Source organism: Pagrus pagrus (genome assembly GCF_965226575.1).
Source record: "Pagrus pagrus genome assembly, chromosome: 5".
In the NCBI taxonomy this organism is placed as follows: domain Eukaryota; kingdom Metazoa; phylum Chordata; class Actinopteri; order Spariformes; family Sparidae; genus Pagrus; species Pagrus pagrus.
In genome coordinates this window covers 18,824,397-18,848,081 of record NC_140189.1, presented here as the reverse complement: position 1 = coordinate 18,848,081, position 23,685 = coordinate 18,824,397, and positions in this window count along the sequence as shown.

Sequence of the window (23,685 nt, the reverse complement as noted above, 5' to 3'; positions counted from 1 at the left end):
CAGTGTCGTGATTTGGAACGAGGTGGCTCAGACTGATGCAGGGTACGGCCTCAAAAACATAATGTCTAAAAAAAAAAAATCTGAGCAGTAGAGAGTCTGGCAGTGTAAACATTAACCTCTAAAACCCCTGGAGGAGAAAGAGCATGAGAAGGGAGCAGTGTCAGGCTGTGAGAAGCAGGAGCCGTGAAATATCAAATACCAAAGTCTTCGAGGAACCTGAAGATGATATCTTAGTTTCTAAATTTGGCTCAGTTTATGACTGTGTGCATTTGTGTGTGTGTGTCTGTGTGTGTGTGTGTGCAGTCAGGTGAAAACCTTGTATCTCCCAAATGTTGACTTCTTGGGAGCCGCATTTAAGAAAACATTCCTGTTTTAGCAGGATGACAGTGCATTTTTAGCCTCATCCAACAGAGTTTTATGAGCGTAAGGAGTTGAAAAACTGTCTCAACTCATTAAAAAGAGCATGTAAACTTTATGTTTTAACAGAAAAAGACGCAATTTTGCAAGATTGAGCTGCAAAATCTCTCTCTCTCTCCCCATTACCACGCTCCTTGGTGTGTTAACTCACCTGACTCGTGAAAAGAGAGGTTTTACTGGCCCAGCTCAGCAGGCCAGCTCTGGGCTCTGATTCCAGCCGGTGTGAAAGCGCCACATCTCAGACCCTCACTTAACTCGCCTCAAACAATGTGCTATTATAGAGTTTGCCCTGTATGGGTTATATTGCTACAGCGCTGGCAGATTACAAAGTGCTCCGTCTCATTACTGTCCATATAAGCCCGCAGGCCTCGCCAGCACAAAGGAGTGATTGAGTGATAAGGGAAAAGAGATGGCCCGTAGCTGCCCATGAGAGCCCTTACCTTGGCTGCTCTAGCCTCGATGAGGGCAGAGGTGATGTCATCATGGCTAGAGACACAGGGGTCGACCCCTCTGATAGGTGGGCATGCTGGGACAAAAGCGAGCAGCTGGGACACAAAGGCCCCATTTAATGAGAGTGAGACATGAGGCCAGAGCGGACTCCGTGGGTGGCACATAGTGTCATAGCCGCTGAAAAGACCGGTGAGCAATTAATCATCTGATTCAAGAACTGGGCAAAGGGCTTATTATGTAAGATCAGTTTAGACAACATCATTGAGGCAGAGGGAGCCTTTCTGGGTTACACTTCTATTTAATCACACTGATCCCCCAAATTTTCCTAGATCCCATAATATTGGATCCTGGGATGCTATATTTATCATCATTGCTCAGGTCCAACAATTGTGCAACATAATATGACACACTTACCCCTCATTAGAGATGAAGGGTCCTTTGTGGCAGCCTGACAATCATTAAAACTTCTCCCCTGGCTTGGCTTGTTTACTCTCTGGTAATTACCAGGTGATTGTGTAGCCTGTGACCCACATTCAGAGTCAGGTCAGCCAAGACATGGGGGATAATTGACAATGTTCAGAGAAGTGCACGTAGAGAAAGAGTGTTAGAGTGGATAGTCATTTGTTCCTGCCTCATTAGACTGTGTTAGAAGACAAGCTGGCTCACGGTATTCTTACAGTGGAACAATGCCTCGCTCCACTGTAAGACCAAAACGTGGGCTCTGGTGTGTAAATGTGTTTGAGAGGGCATACGGCAGCCTCGTTCATCGAATTATGCACTAATTTATTCATTCGCTGGTCATATGGAAAATAAATGAATAAACTGAGTGTGTAATGTATATGTGTTTGGTGTGAGCTCATTCTGACCGGGTATAGCTTCTGAATCACTTTTGGACAGCATGTATGGCTGTTCAGCTCCACCCATCTCACCTGTCCAAGTGAGCGAACCACTTCTCCTGGCAGCGATCCTGCCATGACAGAAACAAGTGGCTGACTGCCTTCCACACAGGCACACACACACACACACACACACACACAGATTAAACATCTGCCCCATCTTGAATCGGTGGTCGAGAGTCTTCTGTCGTCATCCCCACTGTTCGTCAGCTGTAGTCTCACTTTAAAAGTGCAATATGTAAGAATAAATGGTAGATAAAATATGAGAAAGTGCCCTCCAGGATTCCTGCTCACCATAATTGTATCATGACTTTCTGTGTACTGGTGCCACACTCCATACAGCTGCCAGTGGCAGCTGCAGGAGTCTGCCACTGCACTCAGTCCCATGACATTGTTAACTAACTGCAGGTAAGGTCCTGTTGTGGGACAGTGAACAAGGCTGTACAAAATAATTGCACAAGCTTGAGTGACTGCAGCTTTGTTTTTGGTTGCATCATGCAGTTTCCCCCGTGCACACACACCTGATTTGATTTTTTTTTAATGCTGCGGACCCAGAGCTTCATCAAACTTGGGCTAATGCTATGCTAGCCTACATGCAATTAATATGTGTGAGCAATTAATCTTCAGTTAATCTTCTAAATTGGAAAACTTTAAAAGAAAGATTAGTGTACTGAAAAGAGCACCGTGACTTATGATGTCTCTGTTTTCTCTTACAAAGATGTCCACTGAAGTTAGGATGCTAACCAGCTAGCCCTGGTCCGTCCCGGTCCAGAGCTCTTGTGCTAATGGGGTTGCCACCAATAAACCCCTGGTCCCAGAGCTCCCAGTCTGGACCGCTAGCTGCACAGCTAACTAAGCTAAGTAAGTAAGTAGTAAGTAACCCCAGGGTTGTTCAGTTTCCAGCCAAAAGCCATAACTCCAAAATTCACAAATGGTATGTTTGATGGAGTATGTCACCTCAGAATGAAGCAAGAAATTGAGTTAAACTCGTGTTAACCACCAGCATAATTTCAGGCTTTTGACCAAAGCCCCATTTAAATTGAGAACCAGCTGCTAACAATAGCTAAAGAAACGCTAAGTCACTGCTCTGTTTTAGCGCCAAAACCCCAAAATAACAATATTTAATTTCACCAACTCGTTGACTCTGTTTCATGTGGTTCTTAAGCCCTGGTTATATAAGAAGTCAGACTCTGAGGGAGAAATATCCCAGCTTTTATTTGTGTCTGAGACTATCCAGTGCTCCTCAGACACATCTTGGACCCTGTGCGAAGTATGCATTGGTGAGCAATAATAAGCCTTTTAGGTAGCTCATTAGAAAAGTGTTATTTGACGTGGCTTGATTGGAAAGCATTGTTTCTATACTGGCGCCTGTGTTTACAGAAAACAGCATTGGACTGTTATGTTGATAATATAAAAGCCTCATATAAGTCTACATGTCTGTAAAACATAATGCATTTTATTGTACTGTTGAGGAGTACCATATGCATTTAGCATTTTTGCCGTGTTTGGAATACAAATCTCAAAGAAAGGAACTATTTTCTGATAGTGGTATAAATAAAGCACACGATATATTTAGAATAGTTGAGGTTAATTAGCCAGCTCATGAATTAGTGGTTGGGTCCAGATCAAACCAACATGTCACAGATGCTTGTGAACCTCAGTGCCATGAGGTTACAATTGTAGGATGTTTTGGGATATTTGTTGTTTACGATGTGTGTTCTACAGTTAGGGGTAATTGATTGCTGTGATGGTGTGTGTTGGAACATGTTGTATTTTTCCGTAAGGGCCAGCGGCTGGGTTGCTGCAGATAAAAAAAGTCTTCTAGGACCATCCAACCTTCCCAGGAATTCCCAGAATTCCAGTTCCTAATTATGACATCCGCGGAGCAGAGGCCCAACATCGTTCCCCCCCAAACACCCCCTCCACTCACACACACACACACACACACACACACACACTTGCGTGGACACGTGCACGCACGCACAAACACACGCACACATTCCAATTACCTCTCTGCGAGCATCATCACAGACGAGAGACAGAAAGTGACGGGGAAATGGAGGGAGAGGATGGAGAGCGTCGGCGCAGAAACAGGGAGACAGGGAGGCAACAATGGATGAAGAGGTAGAGAGCGGCTTCAGGTTTGAGAGGTATGGTGAACAGACCTCAGCTTGTTCCTGGAGATCAAATAACACGTTTTCTTGAAGGTAAGAAAATACATCATCTCCACATTTGATGGTTTACAGGTTTGTACAAAATTGTAAATCATGATAGTTTTTGTTTGTCTGAACGTGCATAATCACCCGTCCTGGCCTTGAGTAAATGAAACTGAAAGTATATGAAAATGTGTGTAAGTGTACTAGAATTAACAAACTATCAATAACAATCCATCAGAAAGAGTAAATGATGCTCTCTACCTGAGGAGAGCTGCTAATATATCTAAGATGAGCTAAGCTAGGCTAATGTCAGCAGTCAATACGATGCAGACCTCTATAATTTTCTATTCAGTTAAATCTGCAATAACTAATATTTTTGCCCACTTGGGAGCAGCAGAAACAAGCTCTAGATACAACACTGAGATATTATCACCTTTTGACTCGGCATGGTGAACTTGTTAGCAAACAGTTGCCTATTTGCGCATCCTGCAGACATGGAAACACACTACCATGCTTATGGAGTCGTCAGTCTGGTCACGCTAACAAGTTTAAGTCCTGGATTCACTTTGTTTTTGGCTCTGTTTCTGGTCTTTGCCATCTCTTGAGGGGAATATCTGGCTCATTAGCTGCTAAACGCTCCACTATGTTCACCGGTCGTTATTTGCCTTTGTCTGTCAGCCAGATAGTCAGTGTTCAGTCAGTTTTAGAGCTTTGGAGGCTAAAAACAGCTGCTGTCTGTGCCCAAGCAGTGACAGACAGGTATGAGAACGGTGAGAGGCAACCATACAGTAATGCCGCCAGCTGAAAAGAGCTGAAAGATGCTCAAATGGGCATTGTAGCATCTTTCAGCTCGTTGTTTTGGTTTTCCGCATTACTGTTTGGTCAGCGAAATTATCCCCTGACTTTGTAATTCCCATCAGCTCTGGAAAACCCAAACAACATCTGCAGAGTCAGACGATAATTTGGGTTCATCACTTCAAAAGTAGTCATGTAATCCATTGTTAATATAAAAACACTGATAAAAGCCACTTTGAATAGGAAAAATCTTAAAATTTCTTAAAACAAATCAATCATCAACCCCCATGCTCCCACATTTCGCAGTATGGGGCTGTTTAACTGGGTTGTCCGCCTTGCTTTATGTACAGCCTCTTCATTTCATGTGCCAGAAATGCTCTGGTGTGACTCGTGGGAGGTACGAGCTGAGCACGGGTGTTTCTGTTTGCTCTGTACATTTTGTTCCTTGGGGAAATCTCACTGATTAAGTGCTACTATTTTGACAATATGTCAACTCACAGGGAGTGAAGATGAATTTATGTGCTTGGCAGTTCTGTAAACAGCATCGCTGACCAACATGTTCCCAACCTCATCCCAATGCCGTCTGAAAAAAGAGGGTCAGAAGACCGCCTATTTTAGTGCTGCTGTCAGACTGCAAAACTGCAATGAATCCTTCTAATTACAACACATGAGGTGCCTTCTCTTTCTTTTAATTTCTCTTCTAAATAAATCTTTGGTGTAGCATCAGTGAGCGTGCATGAATTCTCTATGACACAAATACACCAATTCCTGAAATGCATATGTATGTTTCTTTATTTTTAGGATTGAGCCCCTGGCTAGACCACTCTGTGAGTCACCGTGGGGATAAAAGGGCCCTTTATTAGAGATGGCACACAGGGGTCCTTCATAAGGCCCACATGGGCACTTTATAACATCTGACATAAGCATTAGTGAGTCTGCTTACCAATGCTTGTGGTTCCATCACTGAGGCTGATGGAGTCCAATCTTATGAGCCGGGAGGCTCGCTGTTACTCACTTTCTCTCCACTCCGTGCTGCTCTCCGATGAAGAGAAAGAAAAAGGGAGAAAGAAGCAGACAAACGGGAGAAAGGGGGAGAATCAAAATCTAGGGATGCTGGACTAAAAACACACAGAAGCAGTTGGATAAACACCATGAGCTTCATATAAAAGCTCTAAGGGGGCTTCTAATCATTGTTAGCCTGTGCTATATTAGTCTGCATCAGAGGTGTTGGCTGACTTTATTAATGTGTTATAGAAAAGTAACTCCAGAACAACTTATACGAGTGTTGTCTGATCCTGTGCCCCTTTCAGCAGGAGGGCACCTTTGTCAATGTTGTTCAAATGAAAAATCCATATTATCACCACAAATCACCTCTTAGGACTGAATAGGTTCATATACTTGGGTAAGGTCAGGGCATGACAGCATGATGTTTATGTTCTTACCCTGTTTATGATCTTAATTTAGAGAGTTAGCATACTGACATTTGCTAATTAGCACTCAACACAAAGTATACAATAGATTGTCAAAGTAATTGAAGTTACCTTAAATGTCTGTACCAAATTTCAATCCAATATCAGACTCACTAGCCCTGTAACACTATACATTTTAAACTGCTCGACCATAATTTAAGCTCACCAGATCTAGATCTCGACTCATAGATACCAACCACTTAAATACACCTGATTTCTTCCATCTACGATCCATGCATTATTCCCTGAGAAATTAATGAAAATGCTGATTCCTGGATCCGTCCCTTTCTCTGGATCCCCGCCGAAAGCTAGTGGGGTCTTTTCTGGCCCGACACCCATCCTTCATATAAATTTCGCGTAAATCCGCTCGGTAGTCTGAACACATAATCTCCTTGGTGGATGTAACAAGTTGACAATCCTGACTCAGTCTGATATTATGCAAGAACATTCAGGGGATCAAGTCATTGGAAATCATCGTCTGGGATCAAGGAGTGTCTGGAGCAAATTTGATGTCCATCTCGTACGTATTGGGATAATTCTTTGAACAAGTGAAAACTGTAAAAAGTCAAAGGATCACTGAAGTTAAAGGCATCCATCCTCTGCAGACCATGAATGTCTGAACATAATTCCATGGCAATCTGTCCGGTATTGGTTCGATTATTTCATTCTGGACCAAATTAGTGGACCGAAGAACAAATAGACAGACTTTTCCATCTCCCTGCCACTAGCATGGCTAAAAACTTCTTGGTCAAGGTTAGAAAAATATTGTGGTTTGGGTTTTAAAAAAATGTGGTAGAGTTTAGACGAAGATCACGCTAGAACGAAAACAACATTGGCAGCTGGTAGTAAAAGGGGATGCAAACAGCAGTTACTCGTGTCACCCAACCATCCATTCAGACCGCGTCCCAAAGAGATTATTTGCGGTGCTTTAACAACATCACGCTGCTTCCACCTTTGCTTCTGACAGACAACAGTCATAATTCGCACGGCCCCACAAGGTCCCTCTCAGAAAATCATAAACAGAGGTCATTTCAGGCATTGGAACAAACAAGCAGGGCTGTAGTTTTTCTCGTGAGGACCAAGGCTCCAAATTTAGCTGATGTCTTCCAGGTCAGGAATGTTAGATAACCTGCTACCAGTTTTCAGGCCATGCCTGAGTGTTTGTGTTTGTATCCGTATGTGTGAACATTCCTCGCACGGCAAAGCATCAGAGCTGAGTGGGGGGGAGGGGGAGTGCTTGTAGACCAACTCAGTGAACCCTGGAAGGCCGGTTCATCCTTCATCATTACCTTGTGCTGAAAGATCACAGTAACAGAGAGGGAGCAGGCTGTGTGCACACACAGAACACACTTTTATCCAGCTCACAATCCCTTATCTATCCCTTAAACCCTCACTTATCCATTGCCTCTGAGCACATTTTATTGAGTCATGTAATAAATCTGTTCTCTGCGTGGTTGGTTGGATTTTGAGGCAAGAGGCAAAAGTTATTTGTTATTCAAGAATCAGGATTTCTGAACCTTTTTGACCCAGAATTAAAGTCCCCAAATTCCATATGTTATCACAAATCACATTTTGGTGTATTTAAAGCTCCTTACTTACAGTATAAACTAAATATATCAGACGTCCATGTATCAGCTTGACAAATCTCCTCCGACCCTGTTTGCATATTAAACAACCACAAATAGCATCTCGACCCCGAGGTTGAGCACTCTGGTGTAAACATTTGAAGCTCTGCTGCTCTTGTGCAACAAGTTGAAATAAACTGGAGCCGTAAGTACTTGTTGCAATGTTGATGTCTTCCTCCAGCGTGAACCTCTTGTTTGGCTCTAAACACTCAATCAAAGGCGACCACATGGCACAGTGAGACATTTTTAAGGTCCAGGCGGCCTCAGCGCAGCGAGGTGCAGCTTAGTTTTCATGACATTGCGATGGTGGGCGCCACTCATCTTCATGGTTGCGGATTCCAACCCCCAATCTGATGATTACGCTGTCTTGGCCATCACAGCGTCTGTAGTCATACCTGTGGGTTGGATGGGAGCTGCAGACAGCTAGTGAATTGAAGTTGAGCGTTTATGGTGTGAGAAGCAGCCCCGGGGTCTAAGCGTGGTCTTAGTGGAGTCTGTCACGGTAGGTTTGGTGAGAGACGCAGACAATGGCTCCTCCGGTGCCTCCTCTGTGGTTATAGGCTTCTGTGGCGGGAGCTGATCTAAGCTGCGGTATCAGATGATTTGAGTTAGCTTAAACCTATATGTCTGCGGGCTAATGCTTCTGGTTAACAGCTAGCCAGTCTATATGTGTCGTGGGTTACACTGAGCTGCTAACCCAAGGCCAGGCTTCTTTGTGGGACCTAAACTGGATGAAGTTGCTGTGTGGGCTCTTTGCGCCGTTGGTTTGGGTTAGAGGGAGTTGGCCTGAGGAGCTGAGGATGTAGCAGACATGCACAGTGGTGGGAAGTATGTGGTAATTATTGTGTTCAGGACTGCCATCTGTCAACTCTCCCCTTCTAGATATTTACTGGACCCACATTCCTCCTGCCGGGTGGGTGGATGGGATGCACTTTGTGCTGTGCGTGTGTGTTTGTGTGTGCGTGGTTAATGCATGCATGCAGTAGACAAAGTGGTGCATATGGTGTGTGCACCAGAATCTATGCCCTAGGGCCATCTTCCATCATAATACCTTATTGTCCAATTCTTCTTCTTCTTCTCTCTCTCTCCCTCTCTCTCTCTCATTCTCGTGGCTTATGTCTCCTCTACAGATTCAGTTTGTCTTTTTGAGTTATTTACATTTTTCAGAGACGCAGTTATTCATTGAATATACAAATATAACTCTGTGTGTTTATGTGTTGTGTGTATGTTGGATTCCAAACATTCTCGTTGTAATGATGCACAAAGCATTAGGTGCATTAGTTGTGTGCGTGTTTGCAGACAGACTGGGGGTGAATGCTTTCCGTTAGACAAACAAAATCCTTTATGGCATTTTTTGGTTTGTATAGTTACCCGCTGTCTCGCCAAGAAAAACAAATATGAAGATCTGCGAGGTCGAGTTTGTCTTCGCTGTTGGTTTTAAGTGTACCTGCTCTCATGTGAGCCGAGCTCACCTCCACAGTTTGGGCAGAGCTCTTGGCTTTGCCAACGGAAATGTGCGGAGAGCTTATATGGGCATTTCAGTTTCCAGTTTGTGCTCTTCTATAGCTGGTAGAAATTGATTAAAAGTTTGTGTTTGAGCTGATTTGACTGCAGGGAGTGATGAATAAATGAATACAGATGAATAATGGCTCTATCTCTCTCTGTCTGATACAGGAGCAGTGGTCCTGGTCCATTGCCTGTGGAGCCGGCTTGGAGGATTATTATAATCCAGTTAGATAACAAAGATATTCTTTTACTGACAGCGAAGGAAGCCTGTACAAGAAAATAAAGCTCAAGAGACATACAGTGACAGGGACAGGCTGAAGGTGACGGGAGACAGGGGGACATGAGGAAAGTTAAAGGGGCACTATGTAGTGTTGGAGAAGCAGTTCAACTCAGAAACTCAGAATTTTAATATTTACAATATTAATGAGGTAATCATACAAACTCAGAAATATTTATTTTTTCAAACCATTCTCTGTCCGTCGATGCACGTGCATGCACCGCCGCTTTGGTTTGAGAGGATTTCTCGCCACGCAGGTCTACCTACCATCCCCTCGCAGGTTCAGACGTGCAGTGATGTCAGAGCAGCGACTTCTGTCTGAGAGCTGCTCTTGGCATCGAGCCAGACAGGTCGGTCAGTAAACACGGCTCGGGTCCCCTGTAGCGCGTTTGATGTTTGAAGTATACACAGCAGGCAGGGCCCGAGCAGTGGTCTTGGCTGTCATGGTGGGACCCTTGAAGGAGTCTGTGTTGTTATAGGAAGGGTCCCAAGCCACGGCATTAGCTCTTATTCCCCACAGCCACTCATGACAAACCAGCAGGCTTCAGATGTGGCTTTTCCACACACACAAGAGCAGAGTGGGTCAGACTAATATTTTATAGACCTGTAAAAACAGCACCATAAACAGAGGCTTCACTGAGTAACACGTGGGGGTCTTGTCCTGTGAACCAGCAACTCAAAGAGGCAATGATTTTTGTGTATTTGTGTGTGCGGCCATTAAAATTCTGTCATCGTGAGTGTTTAACCCCTCATCTGTAAAATGAACTGTGTGATTCGATGCATGTGAACTCGGCGGTTTATTGGAGCTGCACATCCATAGCATTCAGTCTGGACGTAGTCTCCTTTGCACTGTGGCAGCGACGACTTCAGCTTTTTTCCTTGAAGGTCTGTGTTTCTCATGGCAATAAACTTTATTTGTTGGCTGCATCTCCCACTGGCCCGATCCTGAAAATCACGCTTTCCTAAATCAAAAATTCCAGCGAAGTATGGTTCTCTGAAATACTGTATGGTGGAAGTGTTCCCAGAATATGTTGTTCCTAGAAAACTGGGTGCTAAATCTCAGGAATGCGTCTGAAACCAAAATATGGGCCAAATGGTTTCTACGAAAGCCAAACTTGGAAACAGAATGACACAGAGACTCTTTGGATTAGCAAAAGAGAGCATTGTAGTGGTAGATGGGATGGTGAGGGGCACAAGGCAAGGAGGAGGAGGATGGGGAGCGCTGAGATGATTGATCCACCGAGCGAGCATTCTCCACTCGGCAACCTTAATGGACTAGATGGTGGGCACTGAGGCCAGTATTGTTTTCTGAGTGGCACACACGCATGCATACACACACACACACACACACACACACACACTGTAGCACGAAGCCAAGCATGAGTGCCACCACACATGAATGGAGATAAATGCAGTGAGTGCCTGAGGTTTCCAACGTGGCTGTGTCATATGAGTAAATGATTAATCCGCATACTTGGAGCCTGTCCGCAGCAGCATACTCCAAGGCCACACAGCTGGTACCAATTTGCGTGCCCCCGCCACATCGTGATCCAACTGCATGTGTAGGAATCATGGCTTATCGCGGCAGTAATTCACTGCTTCCTCTCATGCCGAGGCTATTCTTGGCCTTTCTGCCTCTTTATTTTTAGTCACGGCTGCTTCTCTGGGTCATTGAAGTGGTCTTGATGTGGTGTGTCAGCTCAAAGCAACGAGACCCTGGGTCCTAAACTGTCATGAATCTTCTTTGGTATGCGTGCACGACCTCAGTCACAACATCTCACACCAGCAAAGAAACTGCTTTGTGTTGCTTTGTTCCTTCCTAAAAGCTGCAGATGTTACCACTCACCTGCATGTGGCGGAGCCAAGAATGCTTCGTCTGTGTTTCTGCGCTCTGTTGTGTGACTGCTCTTGTTTGAGTGGCTAATTACATGTCAGAGTGCGTCCGTGTTTGACTCAGTGCATCAGGTTTAAATGGTTATCTTGCACAAAAGAGTCTGGGCCCCATTAAAGCTCTGGCGAATGAAAACACAAATAAAAATAGACTGATAAATCATCATTGGAGCGTGTATTCTTTAAAGACATCAAAGTGGTCACACACAGGACATGTGTTGTGTTTCCAGGCAGCGGCAGGCCCTGAGGTGACCTCGCAGGAGAACGAATGGCCCCCGAGCTCCACATTTGATGACCTCATTCACCGTATGAACTCGTCCCCCCTCATCCTCTGTGTCTTGGCATGTCCCCGGGTTCCTGGGTGGACTGGGAGCTACAGGGAACATGGAGTGCATCCCAGATTAACATAATGGAGTTAATTGATCAACTAAAGTTCAGTCAGGGGACAGTGCTTGAATGCACTCACTCCTTTTTCTGTGTGTTACTCACTGAGGTCCAAGATTACCTCACTCCATTCATCGTTCATACCTGAATGTGAGCTCTCGGGTCACATCAGATAGTAATGACAGCTGCCTTTGTCTCTTTCTGTTGCCTTTTCTTTGTTCAGCTCTCTTATTACTGTTGGGGTCAAAGGAAATCAACCGCAGATTTGGAGACAGTTAGCTCCCATTCTTGAGACGAATGTAGAAACATTTCTAAAGTTATTGAGAGTTAGATGAAAAGATGGCCCAATCCCATTTTCAAGTTTTACCCCTATTCCTCTTTGTCAGCTGAACCCTTTGCCTCTCAGAACAGACTTACGACGGATAGTGATGAAATCTCCCCCTATGAAATGGGACAACCCTACAAGGCCCTCATACCTCGTCAGTTACGTTACGACCAGACATTTCCAACATGTCTGTTTGGAGGTCCATGTAGCCCAAACACGTCACCCTACCCCTCTATCCCAACGACAATCAGAACACCCTTTCCCTGGACCTGAACGCGCAAAACAGAGGAAGTAAAAATATAATTTCCTGACCATATCTTTCTATCTAAGTGCTTTCGTTGCCAAAAACTAACCACAGACTGGGCACGAATAACTCTGGATTCACATTCGCCATCTACCCAGGCCGCCTCTGTGCGACTCTTGCGCTTTTCATAAATGTAGAGTCTCAATCAGTCAAAGAAACATAATGCAGCCTTGAAAGATAATCGCTGAACATTTTTACCAATTTACATGAATTCTGTTCTTTGTCGGTTAATAAGACGACGGTACTGGGAGCAGCTTTTCTCCTCTTTTGGACAAACGTGGACTGGACCGGTCAGACAAGGTTATTACCGACCCTCTCATCTGGCTGGCCTTGACTTGTCATTCTTCTGTACTGAAGAGATAAAAGGTGGAACACAGGTTGAGGACGGAGAGGAGGAGTGAGGCGATATTGATGGCAAAGCAAAAATAATGACCAGTTTTCATACAGCAGCCAATGACCTTTGACAAAGACTGAGGGGGAGGAAGGGAGACGCATGAGAAATGAGAAGAAGTGCGAGGGATGAACTGAGGTAACGTCTAACGCCCTCCTGCTTACTGCTTCATGAAGATCAGTGTTCCCTCATTAAAACATCTCCACAGGATGAACCTCGTCGTCAGCTCAGGGAGCGACCGCAATCTCTACATAGGCTTGATATCAGATTCAAATTAGATTAATAATGTGTGTGCATGCATGTGCAGGAGTGTGTGTTTGCAGAGACAGGGATCGATGTGTGGAGAGAGAAGCTATGAGGGGGTTATTCAAAATAGTTCCTGTTGAGGCAAATAAGCTGCCGCTGGCTATTGAGGGATTTGCTAAGATTCCATTTTTATTATCAGACTTTCTCTTAATTACTTCTAGGACGAAAACTATGGGAGGATTTTGAATTTGGACGGTTGGAGCAGCTGGCATGCTGACAGACATTTCTATACTAATGCATTTTATGATTTCAGCCGCATTAATCATTGTGTGAATGTGGAACCGCAAAGGCTGACGCTTGTCACTAATGTCATTAAAAATATCATCCTTACCATTAACTTTATAAATCAGGAGGCCATTGAAACCATTTAAACATGTATCATTTCAGACTTGACGTGTATTTGTGGTGGAATAACCCTTTATTAGGATCTTATTAAGAGCAGACTTCAGTGAGTAAGTCATCATTTTTACATTATAATGGCTCATCAACTCCGTGTTTAAACATAGTAGGTAGTTGTCAGTAAAGGGTTATTCCACCACAGTTATCAGGCCTTGCATGGTAAATGTTAATAATGTGTGAGTCAGTGCTGTTCAGATGCTTTGCAGCCAGAAGGAATGTGATTTAATGAACGGAGGGATTTTCCTGAATTATAGAGCTGAATTAAAAAATGCTAGAGGACGATAAACATCAGCCACAGGAATGTTTCACACCTCACAGTCCAAATCCTTACTACTGATCAATGATTAATGAGTTAAAGGAACAGTCCAACATTTCGGGAAATACTTTTTTTTGCTTTTATTTGCTAAGACACAAGACAATTAGCACATCTTGGTTCATCTTAGCTTAGCATAGCTTAGCATAAAGACAGGAAACAGGGGTGTCAGTTTTGCACGTGTGGTCCGGTCAGTTACATGCAATGTACGCCTGTTCAAAATGATTTGCGGCATGAATGACTGATCATAAAACAACCCTACTCAAACGAAATATTTCAAGTCAAGGTCACAAAATGTGTTTCAATCATTGTAAATTTAAAAAGTTCATTATTTTGTAAAGAGGGAATTTACAGAAGCTATCAAAAACCTTATTGGACAGTACTGGGAATTTGACATGTCTAACAATAACTATGCAAGATATTGGGAATTGCTTTAAATCAAAATTAGGACATTTAAAATCCAATTTAGCAAGGATGTATCTAAAAGGAAAGGTTAAAGTTAAAAATGTAGAAATTGATAAAATGTCGAGTAAAGAAAGATAGAAAGGAATTCAAGATCTAAATAACAAATAGATAACTCTATACAACAGGATTACGCTGATTTCAACATCAATTATTTTTACATATTTTTTTATGTATCTTTACAGCAACTTTCATAATGAAAAACTATCTGAAACATGTACTTTTCATATATTGAACGCATCGACTTGAACACCAAATTGAACTTTACACTGTATGTTACTCAATTTATGTTTCTTTGAGATCATAATAATCTCAGCACAGATGCAGAAAAGGAATAACTACCTTTGGCGACAATGTTTTACATAAACTTTTCCTGTCTTATAATTGCACAGTAATTTTGAACAGGCATATTTGCGGTGACCTGTGGCTGATAGGACCACTTTTATCATACGGATCAGGTACTGACGGGGGGCAAACAGCTGGCCTGGCTCTGCCAACTCGGGACTCTAGGAAGTCAAGATGCCTGGCTGCTGGGTGCCAAGGCAGTGTCTGAATCTCTCTCTGTTTACTATATAGAGCACGACATAAGCCAAAATCTGAATTTACTTCTCACTATTGAGTAAACTATTGAAATATTATACCAATCTGTTCTACAAAGAGCAGTGAATGAGTGAACCGAGGAGTGATTTCACATACAGCTGTTAGTTGGTGTCCCTTTAGAACCGCATCTTGTTAAATTTTGGTTAAAAAAAACAACAAAAACAACATGAAGGGTCTTAATTGGTCAGATTCAGAGTTGCTGGTAAGCAAACTTTTATACTTGTGACGTAGCCAGACTCGCTGGTTTCCCCTGCTTTCAGTGTTTATGCTAAGCTAAGCTAACAGCCTCCTGGCTCCAGCTCCATAGCTGGTGTTCAAATATGAGTGTTATTGTTCTCACTCTGAAAAGAAGAACTATTTCTTGAATCTATTACAAAGTAAGGCTAGTTAGTAATTGTAAAGCATAACCATGAAGGTTTTGTGTGTGCATGTGTGTGTTTGTGTACCAGCCTAGATCTCAAAATAGACCTCCACATCAGTCAGTAAGTCGTCCATAAACCACCTCAAACAGACAGAAGCCAAATGAAAACCTAATTTGGGTCCTAAATCATTTCACCTGTGTGTGACAGGCTTTGACTTCTCTGGGCATTGTGTGTGTGTGTGTGTGTGTGTGTGTGTGTGAGTGAGAGAGAGAGAGAGAGAGTGTGTGCGTTTTGAGGGATTGCATACTGCCAACACTTCAGTTCTTCCTACGTCTGGCCAAGCACAACACTGGCATGGAAGCAAAATGGCCATAGCGAGCGCCTGGCAGGGGCATCCGAGAGGAGAAGGCCAAGCTGAGGCAGCAAGAATCGAGTCTATGCAAATAAAAGGTCGCACCTTCACCTCTGCCCTACAGTCCAGGCTAGACTGACAGATACGCATCTCAGTCTGGTAGCTATTAACACACAAACGCATTCATCATTCGTGCTCGTATCAGCCAATGTAGTCTCATAATTCAAGAAAAATAAGATGCAGTGATACGAGCATCTGTTAAATGTACACGAGGAGAAGCGGAGGTCTGGTTTGGCCTCTCGCTGAGCTCTGGCACCGATGTAGAATCATATCGCAGACATTTAGCATCATTCAAACTGAGGCATTGAAATCCTTCCTGTATGTTATAATGACATTTGTACATTTCTTCTGGTCACACCATAACTATTTAACTGTCTTCTTGGAAAAAGCAGCACTGGTAGACATTATTTGTCAAATCCAGTTTTTCCACCATTCATCACAGGGGCAGGGGTAATTGTGGAGGGTACAGCCTATGGAACATTCCATCCGGGGAGGAATGATGGGGGTGGATGGATTCAGTATCTCTCCTGTGCTGGACACAGCCTCCGAACTGTCTTCCATTAAGGCATGTGTTCTGATGAGTGATTCAGTGTGTCTATATTGGGCAGGAACTCGAAACAGTGACATGAAAACGCAGTTGGCAGCAGCTTCACAAATCCCACATCAGGCCCAGGGAAACCATAATCACCACTTTCGTTTTTCAGCCTTGTTTATTTCAGAGGCTGGGGTTACAATTAAGACCATTTGCCTTGCAATTACTGTGTTAAAAATAATAAAACAATTTCGGCCTACCTAAAATACCTGCATTTTGTGTAATGATTCAGGGCGTGCAAATTGAAATTGCAATGTTTGGACATTGTCAGGGAGCTGTGCGAAGCTGCCAGGGTGATAGAACTATGTTTATCTGGATGTTTGTCTGCTTCTGGATTGCTAGCACTTTGTCAGAATGCAGCCAAACCCTGGTCACAATTTCTGCCTGACCTTCACGGGATAATTTTAACTGTGTGGATGTATAATGTCATGATTTACTGCGAGGATTAGTTTTTCAACAGCCACAACGTAACAGAGGAACGTCTCCCGAGGGCCAGTAAGTAAATTCCCTTGTCAGTAACTCGCCCCCGCTACAAACAGCCCCCCTCTTTCCCTCTCCGTCGCCCACACGCTCACCACCACAACACTTAGCCTAATTCTCCCAATCAAGTCAGTCACACAGCCCAACCGATCTGTAGACAGAGACGTACACAACATTTTGAGGGGGTGAGGGGGGTGAGGGGGCTGTCCCCTAGGAGACACTCTGCAACCTCCGACTGTCTGGCTCCCATCGCCAGTGAGGAGAGCTGGCAGCTCTCGTATCCCTGCTGGGAAAGTGTCCAACATACATCCCTTCTTTGTCTTTGTCTCTGCACCACATGTCCATATCTGTGTTGTGTTCAGCCTCTGAAGCGTAACACAAAGTTACCTGGCCAGCTATACTGAGGAAGCTTAGCTATGAGAACAATAGCACATGATTGAAAACACCACTAACAGCGGCCTGAAGCAAAAGAAACCGCTACCACCAATGTAAGTTAGGTCTGGGCGGATTAAAGTTAATAAACTGGACATGGATACTGCAGGGTTAGGGTTAGGGTGCATTTACCAGCGGCAAGAGCTTCTTCTCATGTCACAAACACCAACAACATTTCCCTTACAGCAACTCTGAGGGGACAGACTACATTTAGTTCCCTCTGGCAGGCTCAGTGGTTGATGATTACCGGCGCTGACGGACAATGGCATTGTTCATTGGCACAACTGCAGTCTACAATCCTCAACCTGGAGCCCCCAAGAGCAGAAACTGCAGGTCACATGATGCTGCCCCAAAACGCCTTTCTTCATGGTTGAAAAACCCACGATTACAGCCTTTGGGTCAATAAAAACGAGTCTCTGAGAGGTGTATCAGTACATTATTTTCCTGGCAGCACAAAGTGGGCCTGGTCAGCTCGAGAAGGGCTCTATATGTCTATATCTGACCCAAGCCAGAGAAATGTTTTTGGTACATGCACTTGGTGACCTGATACACATCTTTGCAGACTGCAGAGATGATAATGCAGTGTGGTGGGAAGTTTTGATCCTTTTTGAACCTTAATATATTTATTTATCACAGGCCATCATTACTTTCTTCAAACTTGTGATCATTATTTATTTGTAGGCTATACTTTGCTAATAATACGAGACAAATTAGGGACTGGGACAGGAAGGGAGACGTCTGGAGCCACTGTCTCCCACATGCAGCGTTGGTGAGCTCGGAGCACAAACGCTGTTCCCTGGGGAGGATGGTTTTCCACTTCCCGCTATCTGCTCTGTGCGCTTGTATCACATGTGCACACCTGGTATTCATGTGCGGGAGTAATGAGACTAATTAACGCCACGGAAGAGCTCCTTTTAATCGCTTTTAACAATGCTTTTTAAATGTCAACACTTAAGGCTTCCAAGAATATTTAAAATCTTCTTTGAGGAGGGAAATGCATTTATTACCATTACCCCTTTTCCACTGGTCAAATATCCCACTTCAACCCACTAAGATCGGGCTTTTGTGTGCAATGGGAATTTGTATTGGCTCTGCAGTTTAGACCCAGGTTTCTATCACCTCGGCTCGGCTTTGGTGTAAACATAAGACCCGGGTGAACACGCTAAATTCCACCACCCGAAGTGATGACGCGTTATCAACATCCGGCGGTGGCGCGTAAATAAAAGAAGGAATTTTGGATGCGGCCTACTCAAGGATGTTTTATTACTGGACACAGTGTTGGAGGTGGAGCCATGTTTATTCCTACGAAAGCTGCTCAGTGGTGTTTTGAAGCCAAAACAGCTCGACTTCCCAGCTATGAAAATACCTGGATCGCCGACCAAGCTGGCTAACTTAGCATCCAGCCAAAGTCAAATTATGATAGTGACTGGAATCATTTCGCGGGGGTTGTGACGCTCAAAATAATTTATCCACCGTTTTACAGACACTTCTTTCACAATAGGTCTATTGTTGTTTTCTCTTCTGTTACAACTGTTTCCGGCGCATTCATGACGTGAAACATGACGTCAGTGACGTACAACGTAGCGCCTCACAGACAGGCTGTCTTTCCTGCGCGGAGTGGGAATGGGTCAATGGGTTGACCTGAGTTTATAAAACCTGTGTATAAAACCATGCTAATTTTGGAGGAAAAATCAGCATAAGTAGATTTTTTGGTAAACACTTAATGGTTATGGTGGTGAGCGAACACAGAGCAACATTAGCATCCATTCTTGCCAATTCTAACATCCACTCTCCTTTTAGCTCTGATTTTGGCCTCCACTCAGCCCTTGAGGGTAATATCTGGCTCTTAATGCTCCGCTATGTTCCCCTCAGCTTGTTACTAACTTTGGCTGTTAGACAGGGAGCTGAGCAGGTAATGTGCAGTTGGATTTCTGCCTGCTGGGACAGGAAGCAGTGGTTGAGGAATCAAAACAGTGATGTAGCTGAAAGACCCTAAAAACTGCAGTGATATCAGTTTCTCTGTGGGTTTGTCAACACAGCAACCACTTTCACATTACACATCGTTTGATCTATTGTTAATGTACAACTATTGATGAGTGCAGCTGTTATAATGTTTCCACAACCTCTCTGACTGTCCTTTATTTCCTCGCTTTCCAAACTTCCTTTTCTCAACAACTTTCCATCCCGACAGCCCTTTGTCATCTTTTAAAGGCCTTAAATCGATCCACTCTTGTAAGGCATTTGGCACTCATGAGCACCAAGATGTGTGTGTGTCTGTGTCTCTGTGTGTGTGTGTGTGAGGGCGGCACGGATTTGGATGTCGGTGTTTCATGTTTTTGATCCAGTTGTTTTGGAATCTTATTCAGAATGCGACACATGTGCTGTTAAGATGAGAAAAAGCGAGCCCATAAAAGTTGTGCGTCACATCCCACGCAATGCAAGCCGTATAGGCACGAGGTCTGGCCGTGCCGTGCGGGGGAGAGCTCGCAGTGCACGGAAAGCTCATGTCTCACACCAAGCTCTGTGCTGCAGGCCCACGTACACTAATTAGACCTGATATACAGCCTGATGTGTGCTGATTGAAAGCAGGCTCATCTAACTCAGGACAGGGTCCTGTTGCACTGCTGTGGAACGCCGGAGGGTGTCATTTTGTTTCCAGGCGTTGGTCTAAGGTCAGTTACACAGTCTCGAGACAAATTTCTTTGGTAGTGATTTAGAGAGGGTAAATGGATCTGCGGATCTCTGAGTATTATGCACCGATGTATTGACGGTGTAAAAGGATGTGGTGGTTTGAGCGCTCGCTCACACGGACAGCTCACAACCAGCTGTCCATGTGGCGACAGCTTCAGCTTCACACAGAAATGAGTGGCATGCACCAGGCAGCAAAGGCCGCGGCACCATGCCAACCATGCCAGGCACTCCCTCGGTGCCTCTTGTTGCATGTGCCCTGTGTTGGATGTGCTCGACTATAGTGCCTTGCTTGAGGAATGATAACAGGGAAACACGAAGCCCTCAACCCTCGTTGTCCATCTGTGTATCTCTTGCTTTCATGAAGTTGTCATGCAGTTTTTGTGTAACTGGTCCGAGAAGTAGCTACATGCTTTCATTACCCTCTCTGCCGATTAGCCAATGAGCTGTTTTCACTGGAACTGCAATCAAGCATCTGGAAGAATTGACCATCCATTATCAGGCTTTTAGCCAGAGCTTTACTGTTTTACATTGAGACTGTTCATGTATTCATTGCTGTCGAGCGGACTCTCTCTTTAGGTATGGATTCCATTAGCCGTGTTATATAAGGCTGGATGCAGGGCTCTTTATTAACTATAGCGGGACTGTCCAACAGAGACTTCTCTCTGTGACTTCCAGTCTTCACAAAAAAAAAAAGGAAAATGCTGGGACAGTTAAGCAACTCAGACCAATAGCACATAGAGGACAGCCATCCTTGTGATTTTACAGCTGGTTTGCAATTGCAGCGTAATTATAGATTAAGAAAACATGACTTGTGTCAATGAAATAATGGCAGCCCATTGACTAAAACATCTCTAGCAGCCCAACACCTGGTGAAAGACCAATTGTTAGGTTTAACAGCATGCCAGCTTGAAAAGAACACAGTGGGTACACCGGGTTCATTTGTCTTTGTAATGGACCAAGATTTCTCTTTGGGATGTGGACCTGCCATGTCTATGGAGCTTAAACAAATTGTGTTCCAATAGCTTTTTCAGTGAACCAGAGGTGATTTGACTTTCCTTCAACTCGCACACTATTAGTCAAAATATCACATTTCTATTTCTTCTGTTAGGACTGTGTGTACAATCACTGAGTATCCAGCAGAGTTGTTGACTTGACTGATGGTGGCCACAGCTTAATAACAGAGTCTGTCATGTGTGGATTTTAATTCCTAATCATGCATAATGCTAGCACTTGCGCAATGAATACCCAAGCACACGGGTACAACTAAACAGATGGGACCGGCCGAACCACCAGCCTCCCTGACAAATAGCACATGAAGTCCAAGCTGTGTTCAATAAACTACTGAAACACATTTGCCTTTTATTTATAATCTTATATTTATGTTTCTCAGTTCTGAAGTCGGCAAGGAAAGATCTTTACGCAATAGTTTGATATTTCGGGAAATACACATATTTTCTGTCTTCGTGAGACTGAGATGAGAAGACATGTACCACGCTCGTGTTTGTGCAGGAGCCAGCAGCTGGTTAGCTTAGCTTAGCACAAAGACTGGAAACAGGAGGAAACAGCTAGCCTGGCTCTGGCCCAAAGTAACAAAATCTGGCTACCAGAACCTGTAAAGCTAGTTTAGAGTTTAAAGTGTGAAAACAACATGTTGGATTTTTACAGGGGGCTGTGAGCAGGACTATTTCTTGGCTGGGTGCAGTGACTCAGCAATGTGATGTGTTTACATTTGAGTTTTTGTACTGATTAAACAAATGAGATATAACATATTGGTGAGCTTAAAAGGGGCTGGCAGGTAGATTTTGTTACCATTGGACAAAGCCAGTCTAGCTGTCTAGCTCTTGGTGCTAAGTTAAAGGGTGTGTTCACCCAAAAATGAAAATGTAGTCATTATCTACTTGACCCTCATGCTGATAGAAAGTCGGGGGACATCTTTTAGCCCACAAAACATTTCTGGAGCTTTACAGTGAAACAGTTTTGAAATATTCTACTAAACAACTAAAGTAGATGGAGACCTGTTTTAAAATGTAAAACAACAACTGGAACAAAACCTAAAATTACTCCATACAGCTCGTCTGGCTAATCCAAGTCTCTGGAAACCCCGTGTTAGCTTTTAAAGGTGTGTAAATGAAGTCTTTTTCAATCAATTTGCGATCTCAGGGCTTCCAGAGATTTGGATCACGCAATATAAGCTTTATGGAGCCATTTTATTTTTCATTTTCATTCATTGTTTTTTTACATTTTAAAAGTCCACACTTCAAACTGTCTTTCCATCAGAAGGAGGAAGCGTAGATAATGACAACATTCTCATTTTTGGGTGAACTTATCCTTTAAACTTACCTGCAGCTGCCTGTAGCTTCAAATACACTGTGGAGCCGTGGTGACTGATAAGAAAGAAACGTGTCGTGCCAACAGGAAACTATACAAGGTATGTCTATGTGTATGATGACCTTTAAAGGCAAATATAATTTTCAAATTTTTGAATCAGTTTTTTCGACATACAGAAATACACCACGCGTCCCCACCACAAATCATGCATTCGTTTAATTATTTATGCGCTACAAAATTAAAAGTTTTTTCCCTTTTCAAATACCAGACGATGTACTGGATGACATATACATGAGCCATCTTAGAGACACAACTTTGGTGTCAGAATATGCTGACTCAGCTAGTCTTCATTAAACTGTTTGACAAGGAGCAGGCTCTGGAGGATAAATGCTGGAGAGATGCCTGATGGGAGACATTGGTTCATCCTGTGATTTAGCTACCAGTTGGACCGTCTCACTGCGGCACTGATTCACTTATACAAGTCATTTCAGTAGCGCAAGCCGAAGCCAACAGTAATGACGAGTTGCAGTATGCCAACCACATGGTGGACGCTGCCTTACTAGTGGCCTGCTCAGACCTCAGACTGTCTGCACAGAGGTACACCTTACTGTGTAAGGAGTAGAGGAGTGTGCCAGAAAGCCAGGGGGAAAGTATTCAGCAGTTTTTCATCCTTTAATCAAAATTACCTTTTGTTTCTGCACACGCACGGACGAATCTACACCCACAATCCATTTATGGAAAAAGACGTAGATGGACATGTCGCATGCACAGGTGATGTAGTTTTCAAAAAGTTGATCCTGTTTGTGTTGTTTAACTTCTCGTTCTTTCTCCCCATCCAACTCTCTTCTTCCCGTCTCTCTCCTCCTCCTCCTCCTCCATCCCTTTTCTGTCTCCCACTTAAAGCTGCTTCTCCTCTCTGTTGACAGCTTTGCTCGGCTGAAAAAAAGAAGCAGAATTACTGAGTAAAAGGGAAAAAGAGAGCAAATAACAGCTCTTAGAATGTTTGGATTGTGAAACCAGAACATTAGTACAAACCATAATGGCTGGCCCAGAGAGCCCAGCGCCTCTCCAGAACTTCACTCTCACAGGCAATGATGTAACGCCAGCCATTTCATATGAAGCATTCGCTTGTTGCAGTCCTCAAAGTCTATTTATACCTTCTTCGTCTACTCAAAATAAAGCAGCCTATGTTAGGCTGATGCCCTTTAAATAGCCTGTTTGTTTAAGCTGAGGGAATCAGAAAAAAACTTTACGGTGGTGATAGCTTACTATGATTCTGGAAGAAAAAACTCTGAATTGCTTAATGCTGCAAAGTAGAAAAAGATGTGAGCTATTTATCACAAAAACGATGAAACAAAGAATTTTTTAACGTCAGACAACCTTGCCTGTTAGTGATGATGTCCTGCGCTCAGTTATCCATAAA